The sequence below is a fragment of the Gopherus flavomarginatus genome, chromosome 6 (genome assembly GCF_025201925.1).
Source record: "Gopherus flavomarginatus isolate rGopFla2 chromosome 6, rGopFla2.mat.asm, whole genome shotgun sequence".
In the NCBI taxonomy this organism is placed as follows: domain Eukaryota; kingdom Metazoa; phylum Chordata; order Testudines; family Testudinidae; genus Gopherus; species Gopherus flavomarginatus.
The window spans coordinates 136,494,431-136,519,642 of record NC_066622.1 but is presented as its reverse complement, the minus strand read 5'-3'; the positions used below and the strand labels follow the sequence as shown (position 1 = coordinate 136,519,642).

Here is a 25,212-nt window from a genome sequence, read left to right as displayed (position 1 = left end):
TCCTCCTTGGAGCTGGTCCCTTCAGGTCAGGGCCGAGATATGTTGTTCGGTGAAGCTGGAGCTGCTCGGTGCCTGCTGGGGCTTTTGGGCCAATACATCACTGCTACTAAGCACAACCAGCAATGAAAATAAACGGTTAAAGGCGAAATCTCATTGTCCTGGTGGGAGCTGCACAGCAAACCAGAGGATTCGGGGGAGCGGCCGTTAAATTCAGCAGTTCCACTGCACATGGTGAGGGACAAGGAATTCTTCTCATGAAAACCCCTTGCCCAGATCTCAGACCCAGACTAAGGGGAATTGTGGTATATCGTTCTTCCCATAATCTCTCAGCGTCCAGGACACCTGATAAAAACTTTGGTTCTCTCCTGGCACATGCTCCCTCCTTTGCCCAACTCGCTCCTGTAGATTTAGCCGACAACCAGTTTATAAAGGGGAATTGTCCTAACAATAGTTAAGATAACATGATAATGCACTTGCATCTGTGGCACAGCTTGTTGCTGGGTACAAGTGGGAGGGATAGTTCAGTGGTTTGAGCACTGGCCTGCTAAAGCCAGGGTTGTGAGTCCAATCCTTGAGGGGGCCACTTAAGGATCTGGGGCAAAAATCAGTACTTGGTCCTGCTAGTGAAGGCAGGGGGCTGGACTCAATGACCTTTCAAAGTCCCTTCCAGTTCTATGAGCTAGGTATATTTCCATTTATTTTTATATATATATCTTTTTTTACTCAGCTGTATCTCGTAAGTTCCGTACTGGTAGACATTCATGGAGATTTTCCTATGGCTCAAATAGCAGTAGCTTGGGATTTTGGAACAAGACGATTGGTGTTCCAGCCCCCTTCCTGCAATGACGTTCCAAGCGAACAGTGTGCGTGTTTGTTACACTCCTCGGCATTCATGTAGTGCCTGACATTTTTTTTTCAGACAAACGGCAGCTAATTAAGCCTCACCCCACCCCCTCCACTGCCACACACAAACTGAAACTCAAAGGCCGTTCCAATTGCTCCTGCTTTATCTCCACTTGCCTTCTGGACGACGGCTTGGAAGGGCAGCTCGGAGTCAGGACACCTCGTGATGGAGGAAAACGCTAATCAACACACGGACAAAAAAATTCTGCAAATACAAATTGGAGGAGAAGTGCCAGGGTTCACAAAGACATCTTTGGGGTGAGCTATTTCTGAGCTGGAGCGGGCACTTTAAATGGTAACGTGCTTCATATTTGTTCTTAGATTAGTTTGCAAATTTAATGTAGCTGGTGGTTTTTAGAAAACTAAAACCATTTTTTTTCCTCCTGTACCCCAGGGCCAGCAGCCCAGTACGCAGGAGTGACCTGCTGATAACACCCTGGAGTGTGCAGGCCTAGCCCAAATGAAACACCTTCCAATGACACACTGCGTGCTCAACTGTGCATTTGTGAGCCACTGTACAACAAACAGTTGTGTAAAACCCAGTGCTTGTGAGAGATTCTACAATAACAATCCAAAGCATGTAATTCAGTCCTCGTGGGCAACCCTAGCAAATGAGTATGGGGAAATCTTACAGCTGACCTGTGGAACTCATTGCTACTGGATGCTGAAGTCAAGAGCTTGCTAGGGTTCTGAAGCGAATAATCTTTTTATCTGGAGAATGAGATTAACCAGACTGGATTAAAATGAATAACAGGGATATTGAACCCTCCTACAGCAGAGCCTAAACCAGTCATTAATTGGTTGGGGTTTGGATGAACCTTCTCCTATGAGCAGTTTCTTCCATAATTGTGTGCGTCAGAAATCCTTTCACTTTCCCGTGAAACATCGCTGACTCCAGCCAGAGCCAGGCCACTGGACTACATGGACCCTGGGGCTGATCCAGTCCAGCATTTCCCATGAAATGAGCTGGGAGAAGACTTGTTTTAATATGAATAATACCTTGAGAGTCCTTTAAAGAGCAAAAGGAAAATAATCAAAACCAGAACGAATTCGTAGACGCCTGGCAAATAGCTCCGTCCTAGGCCTCTGAGCCAGCCAACGAGTCGCTGCTTGGTCTTCTCTGATGCATGGGAGGCTGCCTTGATGATTTATGGGCAATGGAGCGGGAACAAGAGGCACTGAGAACGTGATCAGCAATGGGAATTCCAGTCATTGCCTTCAAAGGAGCCAGCAGGGTGCTTTGATTGGAAATTGGGTTGCAAATAACAAGATGAAACTCGACAAGAGGGCTTTAGGGAGGCACCCGACAGACTTCAAAACAGTGGCAGAGGATGTTTTCAGAGAGTCATAGCATTTAAGGTCGGAAGGGACCGTTGTGATCATCTAGTCTGACCTTCTGTATAGCACAGACTAGAGAATTTCATCCAGTCACACCTGTGTTTCAGCCCAATAAATGATGTTTGACTCAAGCATATGGTCCAGAAAGTCTTGAGAAGAAGACTTCAGGAGGTGATAAATCCAGCACTTCCCTTGGTAGTTTGTTCCAGTGGTTAAAAACGTGTGTTTGATTTCCGTTTGGCGTTGTCTGGCTTCCAACCGGTGCAATGACTCCTCGCTTTGAGGGACCTGACATGGCTAGACTGCAGGTGGTTAACACGGGCATGGATGATGAGACACACGTTTCCTGATGAGAGACAGCGAGACAGAGATTTCCATAGGGAAAGTCCCAACTGCCCATCCGCCCAGACTCTCTTTAAACGTTGACCCTTGTATTTTTATCACATTTGCTGTCAAGGTTCCATTCATAAATGGCTTGTAAAGAGTTAATACACAATTCACAGAGGTGATAAGCGTGTCACGTCCATGCACATGATGTGTCATGGAGGATGAGAAGTGTATTGATGGAGAATTGACAATAAGACACCTGTTGTCTGGACTCTATTTGATCAACCATCTATTAAAACATCTAATATTAACCCTTTATAAACTATCACTGGAACTTTATCTAAAGTGAGACTTTTTTAAATTAAAACCACAAGAATTTTCCTTCTTTCTGCATTTTTGCTTTCAGAAGAGAAAGTCTGGGTCAATGGTTGGGGCGCTAACATAGGACTCAGGTGACCAGGGTTTGGTTCCTGGCCCCACACCTGACTTCTTGTGTGATTGGGGGCAAGTGACTTAAGCTCAGCTCCACAGATGTATTTAGGCTTCTAACTTCCATTAAGCAGGAACTGCGATACCTTTGAGGATTTGAGCCTTAGTCTGGTTGCGTCTTGGTTCTCCGCCTGTCCAACGCAGATGAGGACACAGCCCTCCCTCACTGCGATGCCGTGAGTCTAGCTACAGTAAAGATTGTGAGATGCACCAGTATGACAGTCATAGGGGCAAGAGAAGTACCTATGAGCGCAAATCTGAAATGATGCCTTTGGCCCTATGCATCTCAGACAGCAACTACAAGCCTGCCTGTCCATCAGTTCATCACAGTTGTATCACCCCATTTTTCTCTGCTGCCTTTTATACACAGAGCACTGCTCCAGACGTCAGCTGTACGTCGCCTTCAAACCCTATCTCAAGACCCATCCGCCATAGGCGCTGAGTTTTACCTTCCCCAGGGGTGCTCTGCTCCCTGCACTGCCCCAAAGCCCTGCCCCACTCCACCCCTCCCCAAGGCCACGCCCTTGCTCCACCTCTTCCTGCCCCTGCTCCACCCTCTCTCCAAGGCCCCTGAATGCCAGCTGCTCACTGCTCTCTGCCTTCCCCCAAGCAATTTTTCTGTGGGTGCTTCAGCCCCAGAGCATCCACAGAGTCGGTGCCTAGGACCACCTCTTCCTAGGACACCAGCCCATTCATCATGGCTCCATTGCGGGGAGATGGGGCTAAGTGACACACCCTAAAAGAAAATTACACACGTGGCCCATCTTGTATCACCATCTTACCGCCCTTCATATGTCACTTGTGTGCTTTGTGTCGCTGCATGTGTTGTACAGCACCCTGCTCCTGGTTGGGACCTATTTAAAATGAGAGATGTTTGCTCCTAGAGATGACCCCGATCTGTGACTCGCAACGTGTTTGGATCCAGGTTTTGAGGTGTCCTGTGATGGTGAATGGGGCTGACTGCACAAGATGGACCCAGATTCAAATTCCACAAGGTTCCAGTGTTCCAGTTCGGGCCCGTTTGTCACTTTTCTGGTCCGTTAGCGGAGTGTTTGGTATTTAATGGCTGGGTTAACCTGTGGATGATTTTTAAAAGGCAGCTGAGAACAATGGGACCATTTTGTGGCTTCCGATGGTCATGTGTTTTCCCCTTAGTAAATCACGCCCCAGCAAAATAGCCAGCATGTCACACACCCTGCTGCGATATGCGGATTTGGTATCTGACGTGCCTGACTCAGAGCCCCCAGGGCCTGACCTGGATGAAGTGATTACAGGAGGAAAGCTATCTTATTCGGCTGTTAGGGGACCAAACCCACACCCACGCTAGGAAATTCTGCGTCAGAATTCCAGTCGCTCCTTGCATTCGGTCTCCATTCAGTCCTTGGCCGTTCTGCTGAAGCAGCCAACAAGGGAGTCTACAAGGCCACTTGCAAAGCCAGCTGTTTAGAAACCAGTGTGTCTTTGGCTTTCCTGCCAGCGTTCAGGATTCTGTCCTCTGGAGAGCACCAATGGGCAGCACTCAATGATCTGCGAGACGCGACCCACAAAGGGCCCCATCTGGCTTTTGTTTGTCAGTAGAAGCGTTGAGGGAATCTTTCCTTGTGCTGTTAGGATCCGCATGTACTTTGACCATCGGCTGTTGGCTTCAGGTTGCAGGGAGGATACAATAGTACGTCTCCCAAAGACCTGACTAAGCCTGTCCCATACAGTCAAGTACAGGGGAGTCCCCCGGGCTCCGCCGAAGTTAATTCCACATGCTCTCTCTCCGAGAGGAGGTTGTTTTTTAGCTGAGCTCTAACCCAGCCTTTTGTGTGGATTTTTGCTCTTATCCAAAATGATGGCAAGCTGCCCTCGGCGGAGATGGCTACCATTTCTCCTCAGGCCTGTGGACGCAAACTGCTCCTACTCAAGATGGCTGCCATCTCCCATTATCTCCCAATGGGACTGAAGCCAGGCTGCCCTCTGGGTTCAGTGGTTAGAAAACTGGCAAGGGAAATGCGAGGGAGACTGGGAGCAGCCTTGTGGGAAGGTTTGCAAAGGATTTGGGGACGGCAGGGTAGACTGAGGGGATGTGTGGGAAATCTGGGGACCGGAGGGGCAGACTGCGAGGCAATGCAGGAGGTAAAGGGGGGACCAGAGAAATGTGGGTGTGGGGCAGATGGGGACCAGGAAAATGGGTAGGGAGAGAGAATGTAAGTCTTAGGATACTGAAGGGAAATGGAGGGAAATGGGGGCAGGTGGCTGAGGGGAAGTCTGGCGGGAGGCTGGGTGGGGCTCAGAGGTGTTAGTGGTGGCAGGGGGCCCAACTGGGGAATGATGATTTGGCCACCCTGACTATAGCTAATGAATAAATGCTTGTGCTCCAGGTGTCAGATACCAAGGTGATGGGCACCTTAGAAACACTTGACCCAAGGGTAGATTTCAGTCTGATCCCTCATATAGGAAGAGAGTGCATCAATCAGATTAATACAGTGGACATTATAGAATGGTGACACCCAAGGGTGGGAGGGATAGCTCAGTGGTTTGAGCATTGGTCTACTAAACCCAGAGTTGAGAGTTCAATCCTTGAGGGAGCCACTTAGGGATCTGGGGCAAAATGAGTACTTGGTCCTGCTAGTGAAGGCAGGGGGCTGGACTCAATGACCTTTCAAGGTCCCTTCCAGTTTTAGGAGATAGGATATCTCCATTAATTTAAAAAAAAAAAACCCTGGAGCCAATTTTGTGACCTCCTGGGGTGGGGTGGCGGAGTGACTGTATTAGGAAAAAGTGTGTTGGATTAAGAATAGAAAATGTGTCCCTAAGGCAGACCCCGCAATGTTAAAGCTGTGAGCCAAGAGCAGAAAACAACTACTGTCCTACGGCAACTGCTCTGCAGCGCCCCCGCTGGCTGCCCGCTGTGTTGCAGGAGAAGGAAGGGCGTAGGTTCTGGCTGTGGGACCCATCCCGAGAGTGGAATAGTGGCTCAGCTGGCAAAGGGCTGGAGTCAGGAAAGCATCCCTATTCAGAAAAGGGCTTACATATGTGCATAAATCACCTGGCACGTGCTTCAACGCTTGTCTGAATCTCCTAGCAAGCTGAAGGTGGTAAGAGACATTGCTTGGCCCTGTTGCAAGCCGCTTGCACCATCTGTCAGTAGACCATCCTCTGTCTTTGATCTCAAGGAGTCGCCCTGAAAGGACAGGGTGTTTTTGGTCATGTCCTTTCCAAATATACACAGGTCCAGATCTATAATTGCTCCTGGTACACAACCAGCACTGACATTTGACTAACAGGCATTCCTGGCCTATCTTACATCAATAGCTTTGTGCTGTTAAAGGGCTTTTCACATTGCTCTTGGGCAAACAAAAATTTTGGTCTTTGGCAAGGAGAGTTGGTTTTGTGGTTAGGGTGCTGGATGGGCAATCAGGGGGTCTGAATTCTATTCCCAGCTCTACTCCTTTGGGCAAGTTACCTCACCTTTCCATGCCTCAGTTTCCCTATCTGTAAAAGGGCAGGGGGAAGTAGCTTCACTTCTCTACCACGCAGGGGTGCTGTGAGGCTAGATGGATGTTTGCAAAGCATGCTGGGATGGGTAGGTGGAAGGTGCTCTATAAGTCTGAAGCGTTAATAGCATTTTGTTGGAGCATTCAGTAACTTCTTGGGCGGTGGGTTGATTAACAAGCACATGATGCTAGTTGTTTGCAGGGCCGGCTTTAGGCCAATTCCACCAATTCCCCTGAATCAGGCCCCGTGCCTAAGAGGGCCCCGCACCCAGTGAGAATCCCTTCCCCGGCTAGAGGCGCCTTTTTAATTTTTACTCACCTGGCGGCGCTTCAGGTCTCCAGTGGCACTTCGGCGGCGGGTCCTTCGCTTGCTCTGGGTCTTCAGCAGCGGGTCCTTCAGTGCCGTCAAAGATCTGGAGCAAGTGAAGGACCCGCCGCCGAAGACTCAGAGCACCGCCCGGTGAGTACAATCCCCACGTGTTTTTTTACAGGTGTTTTTTGTTGTTGTTGTTTTTTTAAGTCATCCCTGTCAGGGTCCCGTCGAAACTGTTCGAATTGGGCCCCGCACTTCTTAAAGCCGGCCCTGGTTGTTTGGATGCAGCAGGGTTTAACTGTGCGACACACATAGAAGAGGAAGGAACAGCAGAGAAATAGATCCTTAAAAAGCATAAATACAGGTTGCAAAGGTTACAGAATGTCTCGACCGGGCATAGACTGTCACAGCCTCCAAAAGTCACTCTCATGATAAGGTGACTGAACTGCTGAGGATTTCAAATGCCAGAGAAACTGACAGCGTCTTTGCTTGGTTTCTTTTCAGTAAATTGGGTGCAGGTGAAGAGTGATGGATGGATCGATCAGGAGCTTTGCAGACTGAAGGCTTCTCTGTGCCCTCAGAACAGGTACGTCGTGGATGACTTCTGCACATACACATTCTCCCGCTATCTCCCAGGCTGGAGAGACCTGAGGTGCTATGGCTGAGGCACATTTACACTGGGATAAAAGATGTGGGGCCCTGTTGTGGCTGGCCTGGGTTAGCTGGCTTGGGCTGGAGGCCAGGCTCTGGGACCCGCCCTGGATGCAAGTTCCAGAGCCCAGTCTGAGCCTGAATGTCTATACAACAATTTTACAGCCCTGCAGCCTGAGACCCGCAAGCCCAGGTCGGCTGACCTGTGCCAGTGGTGGGTGTTTAACTGCTGTATATATAGACGTACCCTGAGTGGTTAAGACATGACTACAACCCTGAAGGCTATGGGTTTGATTCTCATTTGATCTCACGCTGAAAGGCTGCCTCTAGTTCCCCCAGCTGTAAAATGGGTACCCGAGCCACCCGATTAGGACACTCGAAGGTAGTCAGTGCTGGCCACTCTCTTGTGTCCCTTTGGTTATGAAACAGACATGCCTTAACAGCATCATCCTGAATCATAGAATCTCAGTGTTGGAAGTGACCAGACAGCAAAGGTGAAAAATTGGAATGAGGGTGGAGGGGTAATAGGAGCCTATATAATAAAAAGACCCAAAAATCGGGATTGTCCCTATAAAATCAGGACATCTGGTCACCCTAGTTGGAAGGGACCTCAGGAGGTCATCTAGTCCAACCCCCTGCTCAAAGCAGGACCAATTCCCAACTAAATCATCAATCCTGATGCACCTTTGGCTTTGAAGGAGCTGTGACTTTGACCCTGGAAAGAGTATGGTCTGCGCTAGCAAACCTGTCCCCACTGCACTAACACTGGTGCATCCCCTGGTGAGCATGAAAGCATTAGCAGGCTCAGAGACAGCTACCATTGTAACAGCTAGACCCGTTTTGACCAAAAGGAGAGTTCATTTTCCATGGTCCAGTCAGCTCTCAGCTGAGGCAGCCAGCAAGAAGCCATTACTTCCACGTTCTAAAGATTTGTGCAGCATTGCCATGTGCTGTTCAATGGCTGCTGCGTTCTGCCCAGAAGTGGCTGCATTTCACTGGTGGATGAAGTGATCCCTGAGTAAGTAGTTTAAGCCCTCTAGAAATATGAGTTGTTATACATGCAAGGCACCAAATTCATCAGAGGACTATTGTGAGGGTATATTGCTAACTGAACATGCTGTTCCTCAACAAACCTCCGTACCCAAAAAGTGCTGAGATGTCATAAACAGCTCCGACAAAAAGTTCAGGCTCATCCAGGTGAGTATGGACAGTCCCTGGGAACAGAGTTCAGGAGGGCTGGAATTGGACCATGGCCCTGTAATCACAGCTTTGACTGCCTCACACACTCCCAATACACTCTGGACACCCCAGCACGAGGGGGTGTCTGCTGTGCCCCCTGCTGCTGGCAGGATCCCGTGGGGAGTAAAGCAGCGAAGGAGGCCTCTCAGTATTTCCCACGTTCACATCCCCATGGTGTCTAGGCATCTAGGGCCGTGTGCAGATCCAGAATGATGTGGTTCTGTCAGCATGAGTGAATTAGGCAAATCATGCCAAACAGGTGCTGATAAAATCTTTATCCCCTTCCCTTCCCCCAACTCCAACACACTTTCTAGAAATGCCACATCGAATAGAAAAACCGTTCAAATAAACCCCACTCCCCATCTAACAGTTAAACCCATTTTTAATTGCTCCACCTGCAGAGGCAGGCCTGGAAGGGAGAGGAAAATTGAACTAATGACATTTGAGGAAATATCCCTCAAATACACCTCTACCCTGATATAAAACGACCCGATATAACACGAATTCGGATATAACGCGGTAAAGCAGTGCTCTGGGGGGGTGGGGCTGCGCACTCTGGCAGATCAAAGCAAGTTCAATATAATGCGGTTTTACCTATAACGCAGTAAGATTTTTATGGCTTCCGAGGACAGTGTTTTACGGAGGTAGAGGTGTAGCTTATCTCCACTCATCTCAGCTTTCCGAGCTGATACAGCTGGACCTACCTGGGCTATAGAAAATCTTCTCTTTCCAACAGTATAAAGAGCCCACTTCTAGCCCTCAAGGGTTGTGAGATATCGGAGCTTTCACACCACGCCGGAGTGTATTACACAGGCCTTGTCTGCACTCGGGTTTGGAAGGTGTTTGCTAAGCGATTAACATCTATTCGTGTAGATCAGTGGTTCTCAACCTATTGACCATTGTGGGCTGTATGTGCAGCTCTCTCTGTGTTATATGGGCTGCGTCCACACAATATATACAGTGTCAGGTTTCAGAGTGGTAGACTAACACAGTATATACACTACCTGCATGGCCCTGAGGATGTCACATGGGCCATAGCTGTGTGCTGACTCGGTGGCAAGAACCACTGCCTTAGACAAATCAACTCAGCCAGTTTAACAGGTGCTAAAGCTGAGGTGGTCTAGGCTTTAACTTGACCAGTTTAATGCATGTTAAAGGAACGCTGGCTTGACTATACTGGGCTGCTGACGCATGTTGGCAAACACCATCCAAATCCTAGTGGAGACAAGCAACAGTACTACTGTTAAATATCTGGACTGTGGGAGACAGGCATTACAATTAGCTCCAGAGTCACAGCTATCTGTCTTCACCCACGAAAGCTCATGCTCCAATACATCTGTTAATCTTAAAGGTGCCACAGGACTCTCTGTTGCTTTTTATCTGTAGTTTTGGATTTTCTAGTGTTCTGCAGGAGCCAGTGCAGTGAACTTTTCCTGTTCTTGTCCTCCTAGCCCTTGGGCTCCCCCATTGCCTCTGGATTGGCTCATCTCCCCTGGAGAAACAGAAGGTGGTGGAAGAGGAGGAGTTTGAGCTTGTCTCTCTCTCCCAACAACACACTTGATTGTACTTTTTCCCCCCTTCTTCTTCTTCTTCTGTGTGCGGCTTTGACGCAGTTTCCTGAAAATCCTGCCTCATTCTGCCAGGGCCTGAGCGAACGCACCCCCCTGATCTCGGAGGGGGAGCAGAGAGCTGGGGAAAACGAGCAAAGATTTTGCCAAACTGGCCTGACCAGAACGTGACACGAGAGCAGGAAATGAGTCACTCCACTGGGGCAGCTGCTCTGCTCTCGGGCAGGCATTTGCATAGAAAGAAACCTCACCAGCTAAGGGGAAATTGACACCATCCCTTGTCTGAGGTGCAAGGGGGTTATCTAGCTGGATCCATCTGTCCATCCTTGATTGTTTCTCCAAGCTTGGGGGGAGGGGAAGACCTCCTACCATGTCAACGCATCAGCCTCTATTTAAAACCAGACCAAAGCAACCCCTTTGCTAGGGCAGGAAAGGCCTGGCCCCTTGTGCCCCAGTTTGGGCCAGGCCAGGGGGAAGTTGTTGGGGGCCCTGCTAAGCCCCACTGGCCTGCTCGTTGCACAAGGACAAAGCTCTACTGAAGGGATGATACAGACATAACTGGTTCAGCATCAGAGCCATTGTCTGCACCGGTTCCTAGCTGCAAAGGGATTTATTTGTCTCTTGCGCTGGACCCAGCCAGCAGTGGGGACGGGGCTGGGGGGAACAGGAGGGGTAAGGGGCTCGCTTTGTGTGTTTAGATGGTGGTAGCCGGTGGATTGCTAGCTTTTATTAATCATTAAGGACAGGCGCCTGTCCGTTCAAATGGCAGCGCTGGCTCTTAAAAGGGCAAAGCCACCCATGCCTCAGGCACCAGGGCAGGTGGGAGGCTGCTGGAGAGAAACCCACTAGATTGGCCTGTGTTTGTAGCACACATGTACATGGCACAAACCTTCGCCAGCAGGAAGGCACACACACGTCTGTGCACTAGTGCAATTTTGCATGAGGGTGAATTGTGCGTGTCTGTGTGATTGGGGTGTGAGAGACAGATTGGGGTGTGTGGGTGTGCATGTGTGATCATGGGAAAGTGGTGTATGCACGCATGTATGTCTCGGGGGGGTGTACATATGAGTCTGTATGGTGCATGTTGGTGTGTGTCTGGAAGGTAACTGATGTGTGACTGGGGTGTATGTCTGTGTGGTGTGTGTGTGTATATGTGTGTCAAGTGTGTGACTGTTTAAATATGTGTGTTAGCATGAGTGGTGGGTGTGTGTGTCGGTATGGTGTACTGCAGTGTGTCTCTGTGATGTATGTGTAGACCTGTGTGTCTACATGGTGTATATCTGTGTGATTGTTGTGGGGGGGTGTGTTTGTGAGGGACAAAGAGATGTGTATACCCCCTCCAGGCCAGGGCTGTGTCATTTCTAGTCTATGACACTCTCTCATAGCATGTTTCAGGGGCTGCCATTAAACAGATGTATTTATGGCTGCAGCCATTTGAATCCTGGATCCTGCCACCCTGTGAGTTCGCTTAATCCATAAACCTTAAACCCAGTCTTAAAACGTCAGCTGAAGCCTTGACCGTATTACTCACCACAGGGGGAGAAGTTTGTTCCACAGTAGCCATCCGCTTGGCTTTAACGGGGGTTTAGCCGTGGGAGTCAGGTCTGAGTCAGGGCTGTCAGCCTTGCCCCGGCCTGTTTAGTTTAGTTATAATCTTTTTTTCAAAAGGCCACAGATTTTTACAAGAGTAGATTTCTGGCAAACTAAAGTGAACCCTCTGCTCAGAGCCAGTGACCATCATCCTAGGCAGTGGTGGTGAAGGGATCTGTCGCTTTAATAAACCGTCACTCAATAAATCTGTGCAAACAGCTCCATTCTCCAATCAGATTATAAGGGTCTGCTGCCCTACATAGCAAACATCGGCTCTGTACCTCTGTGAGCTGATGAAATATAGTCAAGTAGCTGTGGGAAGCAGAGGCAAGTTCTTAATGCGATCCATCAGGCCCAAGTACATCAGCCTTCTTTGTAGACAGCATGAAACAGCATTTTCATGCATGCCGAGTGACAAAGCGACCTTCGCTTCCTGGATGTGAAGCAATTTTTTCCTACAGTGCCGGAGACGTTTACAGCACATAAAAGCTGGTTTGGGGGATTGAGATGCCTTGGGCTGTGGAACCTTTTGCTGCTAGGATGCCTGTTTGAGTCCAAAATAGGTCATTAGTGAAGAAAGCTGTTACTGGCCGATGGGCATTTTGGTGGCCTGTGACTGTAAATGAAATAAACTGCTGGACTCCCATCGGTTCGAAATGGGCAGGTATCCAATACCTCCCAGAGCCAATAGCTCCAACTGGCCGCCTCAGCGGAGAAGCCAATGATTTAAAGGGCCATAGAGACTGAATTCCTTTCTTATCTCTGTGGTGGTCCCTCCCCATCAGAACTGAAAGCAGCAAGGTGGCTCCCAGTGGCAGGGCAGCAGGACATAGGTGAGAGTGGTCAATTTATCAGCGAGCCGGGTGCCATTAAGATCATCTGTCACTGCAGGGGAAATTAGGAAGCAGACAGGTGCAGTGACCCCTCGAGCTCTGATGCACGGCCTGTTGCATGCAGCCAGGGTTAGGGTTATATCCCCTGATGCATATAGTGCCACATGCATAGCAAAGCCGCCCTGACCTACTGCCTCTAACCACACCTCTGTTTAGTATAAACACATCCTTTTCTGCAGCATCCTGCACATGAAGTGTGGCACTGAGGGGCCGCAAGGAGAGGGTGAGAGCAATTCCTTGTTTAGTTGGAAGGATCTGAGTTCTATACCGGGGGCCTTGCCATGTGCAACTTGATCTCTATCTATTGGATTCCCCGTGTGTGGCAATGGCCATGAATTATTGTAAAAACAAGGAGGAGTCCTCGTGGCACCTTAGAGACTAACACATTTATTTGGGATAAGCTTTTGTGGACTTAGGCCCAAATAAATGTTAGTCTCAAAGGTGCCAGAAGCACTCCTCATTGATACAGACGAACACGGCTACCACTCTGAATGATGGTAAAGGACTTTGCGTTCCACACACTGGAGCCATGAAGTTTTAGAGGCTCCCAGGCACAGATTAACCCTTTCCATCCTTTATAGTCCTTGCTCCTTGTGTAGGAAAGGAATCGTGGGTGAGAGGGGAATTCAAATTCAGCTGGCTAGGAAGCCCCAGTAAGAAGAGTTACCAGCAATTAAACATACGAAAGGCTTCAAGTTCAGTGAACAAATTGAGTTGTCTGCTTGTTTTTAAAGCTTTTCTGATATTATTCTTATGTTAACAGTGAGGGTAATTAACCGTCAGGACAGCTTTTAAGGCCGGAAGGGACTGTCTGATGGAATACTGCCGTCCTATGTATCACAGGCCAGAGGATTTCACCCGGTTCCCCCTGTATTGAGCTCAGCCTCTGGGGTTTGGCTAAAGCATCTCTTCCCACAAAGCAGCCAGATTGACGTAAGGGTGGAGTGGATCCTTCATCACTGGAAGATTTTAAGTCCCTCTAGGACCCGGGGAGGTGGCAGGGTCCCAGAGCTTGGGGGCTGCAGCCAGAACCTCTACACTGCAATTGTGTAGGTACCTTTTTAAGAGAGATGCTACATGCGCAAACAGAAGGTCTCGGCTTGAGGGAGCAGTTACTGAGTGAGGCTGTCTGGCCTGTGTTAAGCAAAGCTCAGACTAGGTGATGCTCATAGTCTCTTATAGCCTTACAAGCTATTCAACGATTGCAGAGTGGGGTCATTTTTGGCTTCTGTTTGTGCCATTTCCTGGTTGCTATTTGTAGTCTCCCTGCTCCCAAGGGGGCGGCGAGGAAGGCAATCTAGACCTGTGTAGAGTGGAACCCTGAACCGGCTGTCTTCTGTGTAGACAGACCCAGAATGTCGAGACATTAGAGAGCACAGCTGCAGGCTGCCTCTCAGGAATGAGACTATTGTGTTAGCCTCTTAAGCCCCAGCCTCTAAATCCTGTGAGTTGCAACTTCATTTGGGATCAAACTCATAGCTGTGAGTGTGTGTATTTACTACTGCCTCCCACTGGGTGAAATCAGAACAGCTGTCCCATGTGTCATGGCCCTATGCTGTTGCTAGCACATGGGGATTCTCCTTTAGTTGAAGTGGATGGGTGCCAGTGCTTTACAGTGCAACTACACTTTGAGCTGAGGGTGAGATTCCCAACTTGAGGCGAAATACTGGCATGTACTCGGTGCAGTTAGCCCCGGCTGCTAGAGTGTCTCCTGGAGCTGAAAATCCCACCCCCACTCCCAGCTCTGTATTCACATCCCCTTTGAGCAGGATCAGAGTTGATTACCACTGCTGCTGGGACATTCCATGTGTGCCACATAATGACACCCATGAATGCCCAAGCGGACACCAATTTGTTACCAATTAATTCTGCAGTCCTAACTCAGGCTCACAAAGCACTCTACGAAGGGTAAAACTTTCGGCTCTACAGCATCCCATGGGAGTTTGGGAGCTGCTAATGTCCTCTTTTTGCATATGGGGAAACTGAGGCACAGAGCAGCTCAGTGACATGCCTGTGGTTACATTGGGACTCTTGCCCAAAGATAGCCTCTGTAGCAGCTTTGCACCCCCTAGCACCATGATAGGATACTGGGTTTAATACTGAATCAGAGGGAAGAGCGCCCCCACCCCCAAATCATGAGCACCACGTTCTGCTGCATGCTGGGTTCTTTTCTTTTCTGAGCTCTCTCCTCTCAGTACTGAGTCTGGTCCATCTCTACTAGCCCATGGGCGCGGAGCTGTGAGCACAGCTTACAGTGGTGTCTAGGTGGGAGCAGTAAGAAAGAACAAGCCACTTCTTCATATAAAAATCCAAGGAAGGGCCATGTTATGTGGTTGAAGAATGACAATGACCCGCCTGAATTTCCTTATGAAAATATTTTGCTTGTATTACACACACACACATTTTTCTGATGTGTGAGAGTGATCAAAGCAGCCCTTTAACCAGCTTCCAGAAGCTGCAGCCCTCACTCTCAGTTGCTGTTGTACACAGAGCTGTGTCTTCAGACTAAGTACACAAACGCAGCAGGTGCAGGCTAGAACATTTGTTGAAACAATGATGATTTTTTTTGTCTGCAGCACCTGTAGCCAATAAGAAAGCAGCAGATTCACAGACTCCAGTTTACTCCTTGTTCATACACGCTGAGATAATTAACATTCTTGTTACCAATCTAAAATATAACATGGGTCAAAGCACATATCTAATGACTTAGCACCAACTGTTCCTGAAACACACACACAGATGCTGCCATGGCCTGTTTGTCTGTGTCTCACCGTAGGTATTTATAAGGTGACACACAGGAACTAGGTACTTACGGCCTTACATTTAAAGCAGCGCACTCTGGAAAGTTGTATTAGATAGCAGGGTTGCTGTGTGTCAGGGAGTGGTGCATAGGAAGAGCTGGAGAGAGGAGTGGCCCCAAGACAAAACTGCAGTGGACTGATCTGTGTTACAGAGCGGGAGGTCCAGGACTGGAACAACAGTGAGGCTGCATGTCAAGGTTGACGTATTTGGTAGAACTTCATAAGGACTAGTGGGAGGGGCTGCAGGGCAGGCCCAAGCTGAAATGCACATGCAGCACTGTGCCGAGGATGGGCTAATCCGGTCAGCATTGGCAGACCTGCGTGGAAGACGTTTGCTCAGCGCTTCCCTTACACCAGTGCTATTCGCCTGTCACTTTTACAAGCCCTCCCTGTAGGTTCCCCTCCCCCAGAATGAACGCCCTGCACTTTCAAAGCTAGAATCAAAGTTGAGCATTTTCTTCTGCAAGCCACTGACGCAGCCCCATGCCCTCTGGACACAGTGGGGATTGCCGGGGAGTGACTTGTACGGTTTCCAGGGTGGAGCCGGTCGGCTGTCACTCACGATTGCCAGGGAGTGCAGGAGTTTATATAGAAGCAAGAGTCATGAATAGTTTTGAGCTGAGCTTTTCCAAGGGGAGGTTTTCCGTATTAATAATCTGTCTGGCTGACAGAGCCTGTGACACAGCACCCTCCACCCTGCCCAGCTCCCACAGATCTGAGTCTTAAGAAAGCTTGTAAAATCCAGGAGGAGGAGTACAGCCCCAGGCTTCCAGTGCTGTACAAGAAATTACTTTCCGCTGTTTAAATAGACGGATTCTTTCAGTCGGCCTGCTCCCTTTAAAATAAAACAAAAATCATCTAAGGAGCTCAAAGAACTTTAGAGACCTTAATTAAGTCTCACACCACCCTGAGAAGTAAGTAAAGGTACTAGAGAGGGATCATGTCATCCATCACTGGAATGCAGCCACCTCTGAGGTGGTACATGGCAGCTGTTTAATGCCACAAAGCAACATTATGCAGGCGTTCAGGACAAGAAGTGAAAAATACCATATCCAAGTCAAACAGCAGGGCTAAATTTAAGGTGCCCAGGAAGGCAATACTGGAGCTAACATTTGGCCAGCACACTTGGGCGGTACCCTTACTTTTGCAAAAAAAAAAAAAAAAAAAAAAAAAAAATGTAGTGAAAGCCAAAGTTCTGCGACTTTGCTTTAAGTATTATTTAGCTGGCAGAACCTCAGCACCCTTTAATACCATGTTGCATTCAGAGGGACGAGTGCGATCTACTGCATTGCTAGCATCCTTTCCTGTACTATCATGGGTTTTCTTACGGGGTCTCATCCACCTGTAGACAAAGCCAAATTCTGCACAGCCTGTGCACTGAAAAGTTCTCAGTACAAAGGAGTCTGGTTGCAGCCACACCTTGTTTTCCTGCATTCTAATGCTAAAGACAAATGATATACCACACACAGAGCAGCAACTCTGTGCTGTTGGGGCATGACCTCTTAAGGGATCACAGCAGTTTTCTGCCAGGAAGTTGTTTGGTTCACAGGCCCACACACACAGAAGTTAGATAAAAACAAAATACTCTTGCTGGAAGGTTGTAATGTAACATGACTTTATATCTTAGAATTTGGAACAATAACACACAAGAACTGAAAAACAGAGAGAGAGAAAGCAGGCTGCTCCCTAAAAATGGAGTGACACAACTCACCCTTCCTTTTTCTAGACTGGTTCTCTGCAGAGTGATTGCTGCTAGGTCCAAATTGCACACATCTGTACAGAGCCACCTAGACTGCAAGCAGGGCCAGAAAACCTCCTGCAATTTAAAGTGTCAGATGACAATTTTAACAGAATTTTCAATACACCACAGAGGTGAGCCTGTGCCCTCTTGTCCATTTCTGATCTTTACTCAATCACCAGCTACCCCAAGTGCCAGGAACCCGTGCATCAATACTTGTGGCTCCTTCTTGGAAGTGCTAGAGGGACTGGCACAGAGGATTCTCAGGGAACGGTGTCCACAGAGTGTAGGTAGTAAATGCCGTATGGAATGAGCAAGGCTGTGAAATCCTGACATGGATCCCTGTCATGATCTACATTAATGGCCCTTTAAACAGCCTGACTGGTATGTATGGAGTAGGGGGTGGGCAGCAATCAGAGCTCCTTATCCAAAGATTGAGCCTACTCAACAGCGATGAAATTTTAGCTGGCTCAGGGTTGCTTCTACCCTCTGCTTCTTATAATTTCTATTAAAAACCCGTGGCTGGTCCATGCCTGCTGAATGACTCAGCCTGGCAGGGCTTGGGCTAAGGGGCTGTTTAATAGCAGTGAGAGGGTCCCCAGTCAAGGATCAAGGCCTAGTTGTATCAGGTGCTATACAGACCACTAACAAAGATGACAGTCTCGCTACCCTAGTGAACATACAAACAAGTATTATTATTACAGTTGTGTCCACAACAATGAAGGCACAGTTGTTTCTGGGTATAATTTTGCACCCTCAGAAATGGACGCTGGGGTAAAAATCAGGCCCTTACTAACCACAAGTAGTCAGGTCATCTGCTTTGCCTCGTCTGAAATGGGGTGTATATGGTTAGATGTGTTTTTAACATACAGAACAAGAAGTTCAGCACTCAGTCCAGAGGAATTCTTAACCAAGCATCATCCAGCATCCCCCTTCCAGGTGTAGATTTTGGCTGCAAAGAGGGGCGAGGTGACAGAGCTTACAGCCGTAACGCGTGGCAGCCGGCTCAGCCAGTCAGCCTCCCGACAGCTAGCTCCTGTACCAGGTGTGTGCTAGAATCCTAACATTGTTACTATGAATTATTTGTGTTACCGTAACGCACAGGATTCCAAGTTGTAGCTTCAGCGATTCCAAGGCCAGAAGGGACCACTGTGATCATCCAGCCTGACCCCCTGCCTAACAGGCCGACAACTTCTCCCAAATAATTCCTAGAGCAGAACTCTTCAAAAAACATCCCATCTTGATTTAAAAACGGTCAGTGATGGAGAATCCACCACGCTCCTTGGTAAATTGTCCCAATGGTTAATTACTTTCACTGTTAAAAATTTACATCTTATTTAATTCCAGTCTGAATTTGTCTAACTTCAACTTCTAGGCAGTGGCTCGTGTTCTCCCTTTCTCTGTTAGAATGAAGAGCCCATTATCCAATATTTGTTCTCCATGACGGTATTTACAGACGGGGAGCGAGTCACCCCTTAACCGTCTCCTTGTTAAGCTACATAGATTGAGCTCCTTGAGTCGATCACTGTAAGGCAGGTTTTCTAATCCTTTAAACATTCTCCTGGCTCTTCTCTGAACCCTCTCCAACTGATCAACATCCTTCTTGAATTGTGGCACATATTATTCCAGCAGCGGTCACACCGGTGCCAAATGCAGAGGGAAAATAACTTCTGTACTTCTACTCGTGATTACGTGGATCAAGGGCCAGGACCCCATTGTGCTAGGCATTGTACAAACACAAAACAAAAAGACAGTCCCTGCACTAAGGAATTTACAATCAAAGTAGGAGACAACAGATGGATACAGACAGACAGAAGGGGGGAGCACAATGAGACAATGTTGGTCCGCATGACAGGCAGTGGTCTGAGCCATCTCACTGCCTAATCGTTGTCAATTTTTCTGTAGCCGTCATGGCAAAGGAGAGTTAACACCCACTTCAGATGCCCTGCAAAGAAATTCTAACTGGCAGTTGGTATCTAGTATTGCAAAAGAGAGTTAACACCCTCTTCAGAGGCCCAGCAACGAGATTCTAAATGGCATTTGGTATCTGTCTTAATAATAACAAGTGCACTCCCCCTTTCTACAGTGCCTTTCAGCTCTGACTCTCAAGCAGTGAGCTTTCAGCAGCTTCAGGCCTGGTCAGTTCTTGGGTAAGAGCCCTCCAATGAAATCCTGGAATGGTCCTATGGGTTTTGTGAGTAGAACGCGTTCCTCTGGAACTATCCTGGAGGTGAATGCTTGGCTGTGAGGATGGTGTCGCCAGGAGGGCTTTTCCTTGACTGTGGGATGCTGTTCCAGGAAGAAGGACTGCTAAGCAGAGATGAGGTCCACCTATCGAGGAAGGAGAAGAGCTTTTTTGGCTACAGACTGGCTAATTTCGTGAGGAGGGCTTTAAAGTAGGTTCGACTGGGGCAAGAGATCAAAGCCCACAGGTAAGTCAGAAACATGGAGACCTGGGAGAAGGGTCAGAATGTGGGGGGAGCATGGGCTGTTATAGCAGAAATAAGGGAGAGACAAGACAGAATTCGTGGGGGGATCAAATCAGTATCTTAGATGTCTACATATTAATGTGAGAAGTATGGAGAATAAGCAGGAAGAACTCGAAATGCTAGTAAATAAACACAACTATGACATAGCTGGCATCATGGAGACTAGGTGGGAAAACAAACATGTCTGGAATATTGGTATAGAAGGATACAGCTTGCTCAGGAAGGACAGGCAGGGGAAAAAAGGGAAGAGGTGTTGCCTTATATATTAAAAATGTACACACTTGGACTGAGGTTGAGATGGAAATAGGAGACAGACTTGTTGAAAGTCTCTGTGTATGGATAAAAGGGGTTAAAAACAAGGGTGATGTCATGGTAGGGGGTCTATTACAGACCACCTAGCAAGGAAGAAGAGGAGGATGAGGCTTTTTTTAAACAACCAACAAAATCATCCAAAGCACAGGACTTCGTGGTGATGGGGGACTTCAACCAACCAGACATCTGCTGGGAAAATAACAGCAGAGCACAGATTATCCAACAAGTTCTTGGAATGTATTGGAGACAATTTTTTATTTCAGAAGGTGGAGAAAGTTACTAGGGGAAAGGCTGTTCTAGATCTGATTTTGACAAATAGGGAGGAACTGGTTGAGAATTTGAAAGCGGAAGGCAGCTTGGGTGAGAGTGATCACGAAATGGTAGAGTTCATGATTCTAAGGAATGGTAGGCGGGAGACCAGCACAATAAAGACCATGGATTTCAAGAAGGTGACTTTAGCGAACTCAGGGAGTTGGTAGGTAAAATCCCACAGGAGGCAAGTCTAAGGGGAATAACAATTGAAGACAGGTGGCAGCTTTTCAAAGAGACATTATTAAGGGTACAAGAGCAAACTATCTCACTGCACAGGAAAGATAGGAAGTCTGGCAAGAGGCCAGCCTGGCTTAACCAGGAGATCTTCAATGATCTAAAACTCAAAAAAAAGTCCTACAAAAAGTGGAAACTTGGTCAAATTGCAAAGGATGAATATAAACAAATAACACAAGTACGAAGGGACAAAATTAGAAAGGCCAAGGCACAAAACAAGATCAAACTAGCTAGAGACATAAAGGGTAACAAGAAAACATTCTACAAATACATTAGAAGCAAGAGGAAGACCAAGGACAGAGTAGGCCTGTTACTCAATGAGGGGGGAAAAACAATAACAGAAAATGTGGAAATGGCAAAGGTGCTTAATGACTTCTTTGTTTCAGTTTTCACCAAGAAGTTTGGTGGCGATTGGATGTCTAACATAGTGAATGCCAGTGAAAAATGAGATAGGATCAGAGTCTAAAATAGGGAAAGAACAAGTCAAACATTACTTAGGAGGGAGGGATAGCTCAGTGGTTTGAGCATTAGCTTGCTAAACCTAGGGTTGTGAGTTCAATCCTTGAGGGGGTCACTTAGGGATCTGGGGCAGAAATCAGTACTTAGTTCTGCTAGTGAAGGCAGGGGGCTGGACTCAATGACCTTTCAATTCTAGGAGATAGATATAGCTCCAGTTATTATTAAATTAAAGACAAGTTAGATGTCTTCAAATCACCAGGGCCTGATGAAATGCATCCTAGAATATTCAAGGAGCTGACTGAGGATAATCTGAGCTATTAGCAATTATCTTTGAAAAGTCATGGAAGATGGGAGACGTTCCAGAAGACTGGAAAAGGGGAAATCTAGTGCCTATCTATAAAAAGGGAAATAAGGACAACTTGGGGAATTACAGACCAGTCAGCTTAACTTCTGTACCCGGAAAGATAATAGAGCAAATAATTAAGAAATCAATTTGCAAACATTTGAAGATAATGAGGTGATAATTAAGTCAGCATGGATTTGTGAAGAACAAATCATGTCAAACCAACCTGATGGCTTTCTTTGACAGGGTAACAAGCCTTGTGGATGGAGGGAAGCGGTAGATGTGGTATATCTTGACTTTAGTAAGGCTTTTGATACTGTCTTGTATGACCTTCTCATAAACAAACTAGGGAAATACAACCTCGATGGAGCTACTATAAGTTGGGTGCATAACTGGTTGTAAAATCATTCCCAGAAAGTAGTTTTCAGTGGTTCACAGTCATGCTGGAAAGGCATAATGAGTGGGGTCCCGCAGGGATCGGTTCCGGGTTTGGTTCTGTTCAATATCTTAATCAATTATTTAGATAATGGCGTAGAGAGTACACTTATAAAGTCTGCGGATGATACCAAGCTGGGAGGGGTTGCAAGTGCTTCGGAGGATAGGATTAAAATTCAAATTGATCTGGACAAACTGGAGAAATGGTCTGAAGTAAATAGGATGAAATTCAATAAGGACAAATGCAAAGTGCTCCACTTAGGAAGGAACAATCCGTTGCACACATGCAGAATGGGAAACGAGGGCCTAGGAAGGAGTACTGCAGAAAGGGATCTGGGGGTCATAGTGGATCACAAGCTAAATATGAGTCAACAGTGTAACACTGTTGCAAAAAAAAGTGAACATGGCTGTATTAGCAGGAGTGTTGTAAGCAAGACACGAGAAGTAATTCTTCTGCTCTACTCCACGCTGATTAGGCCTCAGCTGGAGTATTGTGTGCAGTTCTGGGCACTACATTTCAGGAAAGATGTGGACAAATTGGAGAAAGATCAGAGAAGAGCAACAAAAATGGTTAAAGGTCTAGAAAACATGAGCTATGAGGGAAGATTGAAAAAACTGGGTTTGTTTAGTCTGGAGAAGAGAAGACTGAGAGGGGACATAATAACAGTTTTCAAGTACATAAAATGTTGTTACAAGGAGGAAGGAGAAAAATTGTTCTTCTTTACCTCCTGAAGATGGGCAAGAAGCAATGGGCTTAAATTGCATCAAGGCAGTTTAGGTTGGACATTAGGAAAAAACTTCCTAACTGTCAGAGTGGTTAAGCACTGGAATAAATTGCCTAGGGGAGTTGTGGAATCTCCATCATTGGGGATTTTTAAGAGCAGGTTGGACAAACACCTGTCAGGGATAATCTAGATAATACTTAGTCCTGCCTTGAGTGCAGGGACTGGACTAGACGACCTCTCGAGGGCCCTTCCAGTCCTATAATTCTGTGCTCCAACATGGTTTGCGACCTGTTTCTATAGTGCCTGAGTGGCAGAGGGCCAAGAATCTGTCCTCGCGTTTAAAGATATCGTTATGAACTGAATGCAGGGGTGCCAGAACGGGGTAGGGCCACAGTTTGGGCTCTAGGAGGTTTCCAGAGGGGTCACTGATTTTCACCTCTGGCCCCCCACCTTTAGGGTGCTTGCGCCGCTCCTGACCAGGTGAATCCTTGTCATGGGTGGAGACAAAATCTTGTTCAAACTGATATGTGAACACGCCCTTCATTTAAGATGGGATAAGAGATCGTTAGGGGGCCACACCCAACACAAGGCCTAATAGAGTCTGCCCATAGACTAGCTTCGTTGCACACCAGAGCTTCCCAGAGCGCAGATGTTAAATGTGTGCCAGGCTTGTTAGAACGATGCCAATTCAACTGCTACCCACTTTATCTAGTTTTCTGCTGCAACTAGATTTACTAGTTCATCGTGAGCTCTTGCTGGGTCACGGTCCCAGCTGGGCCTTCTGGATAATGTGTCTTCTGTGTGCTCAAGGAGTCTGCCTGCCTGTTTCAATAGCCTGGGCAAAGCAAATACATGCATGTTGGAGCGTGTCTTGTAGCACAGTCAGAAATCCATCAATGTTTGTTTTCTTGCTGCTCATCAAGGGAACTGGTGCAAAAGGCTTATGTGCTGCAGCTGCTTCTCCAACCTCTGGCCTAGCCTAGGGTTGCCAGGCATCTGGTTTTCGACTGGAACCCCTGGTCAGAAAGCTCAGTGGTGCAGCGAGGCTAAGGCAAGCTCCCTGCCTGCCCTGGGTCTGTGCAGCTCCAAGAAGCAGCTGGCATTTCCCTGAGGCCCTTAGCCGCAGGGGTGATCAGGGAAGCTCTGCATGCTGCCCCAGCCCCGAGCACCGGCTCCACAGCTCCCATTGACCAGTAACAGTAGCCAATGGGAGTTGCAGGGGCGGCACCTGTGGGCACAGAGCTGCCTGGCCGCCCCTGCACCTAGGAACTGGGCCGGACATGCCAGCCGCTTCTAGGAGCCAACAGAGCCAGGGCATGCAGGGAGCCTGCCTTAGATCTGCTGTGCTGCCAACTGGGAGCCACCTGAGGTCAGTGCTGCCCGGCTGGAGCCTGCACCCCTCCCTCCCGCATTCCAACTCCCTGCCCCATCCCCAAGCTCCCTCCTGCACCCAAACACTCTCCCAGAGCCCGCACCCCTCACCCCCTGCCACATTCCAGCTCCCAGCCCTGAGCTCCCTCCCACATCCAAACTCCCTCCCAGAGCCTGCACTCCCTTCTGCACCCCAACCCCACTCCTGTACCCCAACCCCCAGTCCCAGATCAGAACCCCATCCTGCACTCTAACTCCCTCCCAGAGCCTGCACCCCAGCCCCCTCCCCCTTCCTGGAGCCCCTTCCCGGAGCCCACACCTCCTCCTGCATCTCAACCCTCTGCCTCAGCCCTGAGCCTGGGCAGGGCATTGGGGGAGGTATGGGGCAGGAGGCGGGGCAAGGGTGTTTGGTTTCCTGGGATTAGAAAGTTGGCAACCCTACTGCCAGCCCCCTGGGCAAGAGCCGTGCAAGGGGGATTGGTATTTACAAGGGCAAGGAGAGCACCAGCTCTGCCCCTTGAGAGCTGCATTGAGGTGCAGGGAGCTTAGGGCAGAGAGCTCTTTGGGGAGGAACGTAAAGAGTAAGAGTGGTTGCACACCACGGTAAAGTCTCAGCTATTCTTCACCATGTTCATAAGTCCCTCCTTAAGGACAGCATCATCCCTTACTTCAGATTTCCACCTGGGAAAGGCGTGAACTGCATGAGCAGCTGTCTGGATTGACTCTGCCACTTCTAGTGACTCCCATTCGGGGGCCATCCAAGCTGGGTTCCCTCACCTTGCCTTTCATAAGAACATAAGAACGGCCGTACCGGGTCAGACCAAAGGTCCATCTAGCCCAGTATCTGTCTACCGACAGTGGCCAATGCCAGGTGCCCCAGAGGGAGTGAACCTAACAGGCAATGATCAAGTGATCTCTCTCCTGCCATCCATCTCCATCCTCTAGTGAACAGAGGCTAGGGACACCATTCCTTACCCATCCTGGCTAATAGCCATTTATGGACTTAACCACCGTGAATTTATCCAGTTGTCTTTTAAACGCTGTTATAGTCCTAGCCTTCACAACCTCCTCAGGCAAGGAGTTCCACAAGTTGAATGTGCGCTGCGTGAAGAAGAACTTCCTTTTATTTGTTTTAAAAAATAAAATTTGTTTTATTTGTTTCCACTCAATCCCCTCCTGATTTACCTGAAAAAAAATATG

The 25,212-nt window shown here is 48.1% G+C and overlaps 1 long non-coding RNA gene across 6 annotated transcripts in view; it reads left to right on the top strand.

Moving 5' to 3' along the window:
- Window positions 1-807: 807 nt before the first annotated feature.
- The window catches only part of LOC127053472 (uncharacterized), a 28,233-nt gene continuing 3,828 nt past the window's right edge, over window positions 808-25,212 (top strand). Inside the window, exons 1-7 of one of the 6 annotated variants that reach the window (XR_007775034.1) lie at window positions 808-1,198; window positions 1,298-5,086; window positions 5,864-6,140; window positions 7,357-7,438; window positions 18,205-18,377; window positions 19,419-19,482; window positions 19,631-19,764. This is a non-coding gene — a long non-coding RNA (uncharacterized LOC127053472). Of the gene's footprint in view, window positions 1,199-1,297; window positions 5,087-5,863; window positions 6,141-7,356; window positions 7,439-10,193; window positions 10,309-10,355; window positions 11,671-18,204; window positions 18,378-19,418; window positions 19,483-19,630; window positions 19,765-25,212 lie in introns of those variants that run through there. The other 5 variants (XR_007775037.1, XR_007775032.1, XR_007775033.1 and 2 more) reach the window with 5 other exon arrangements.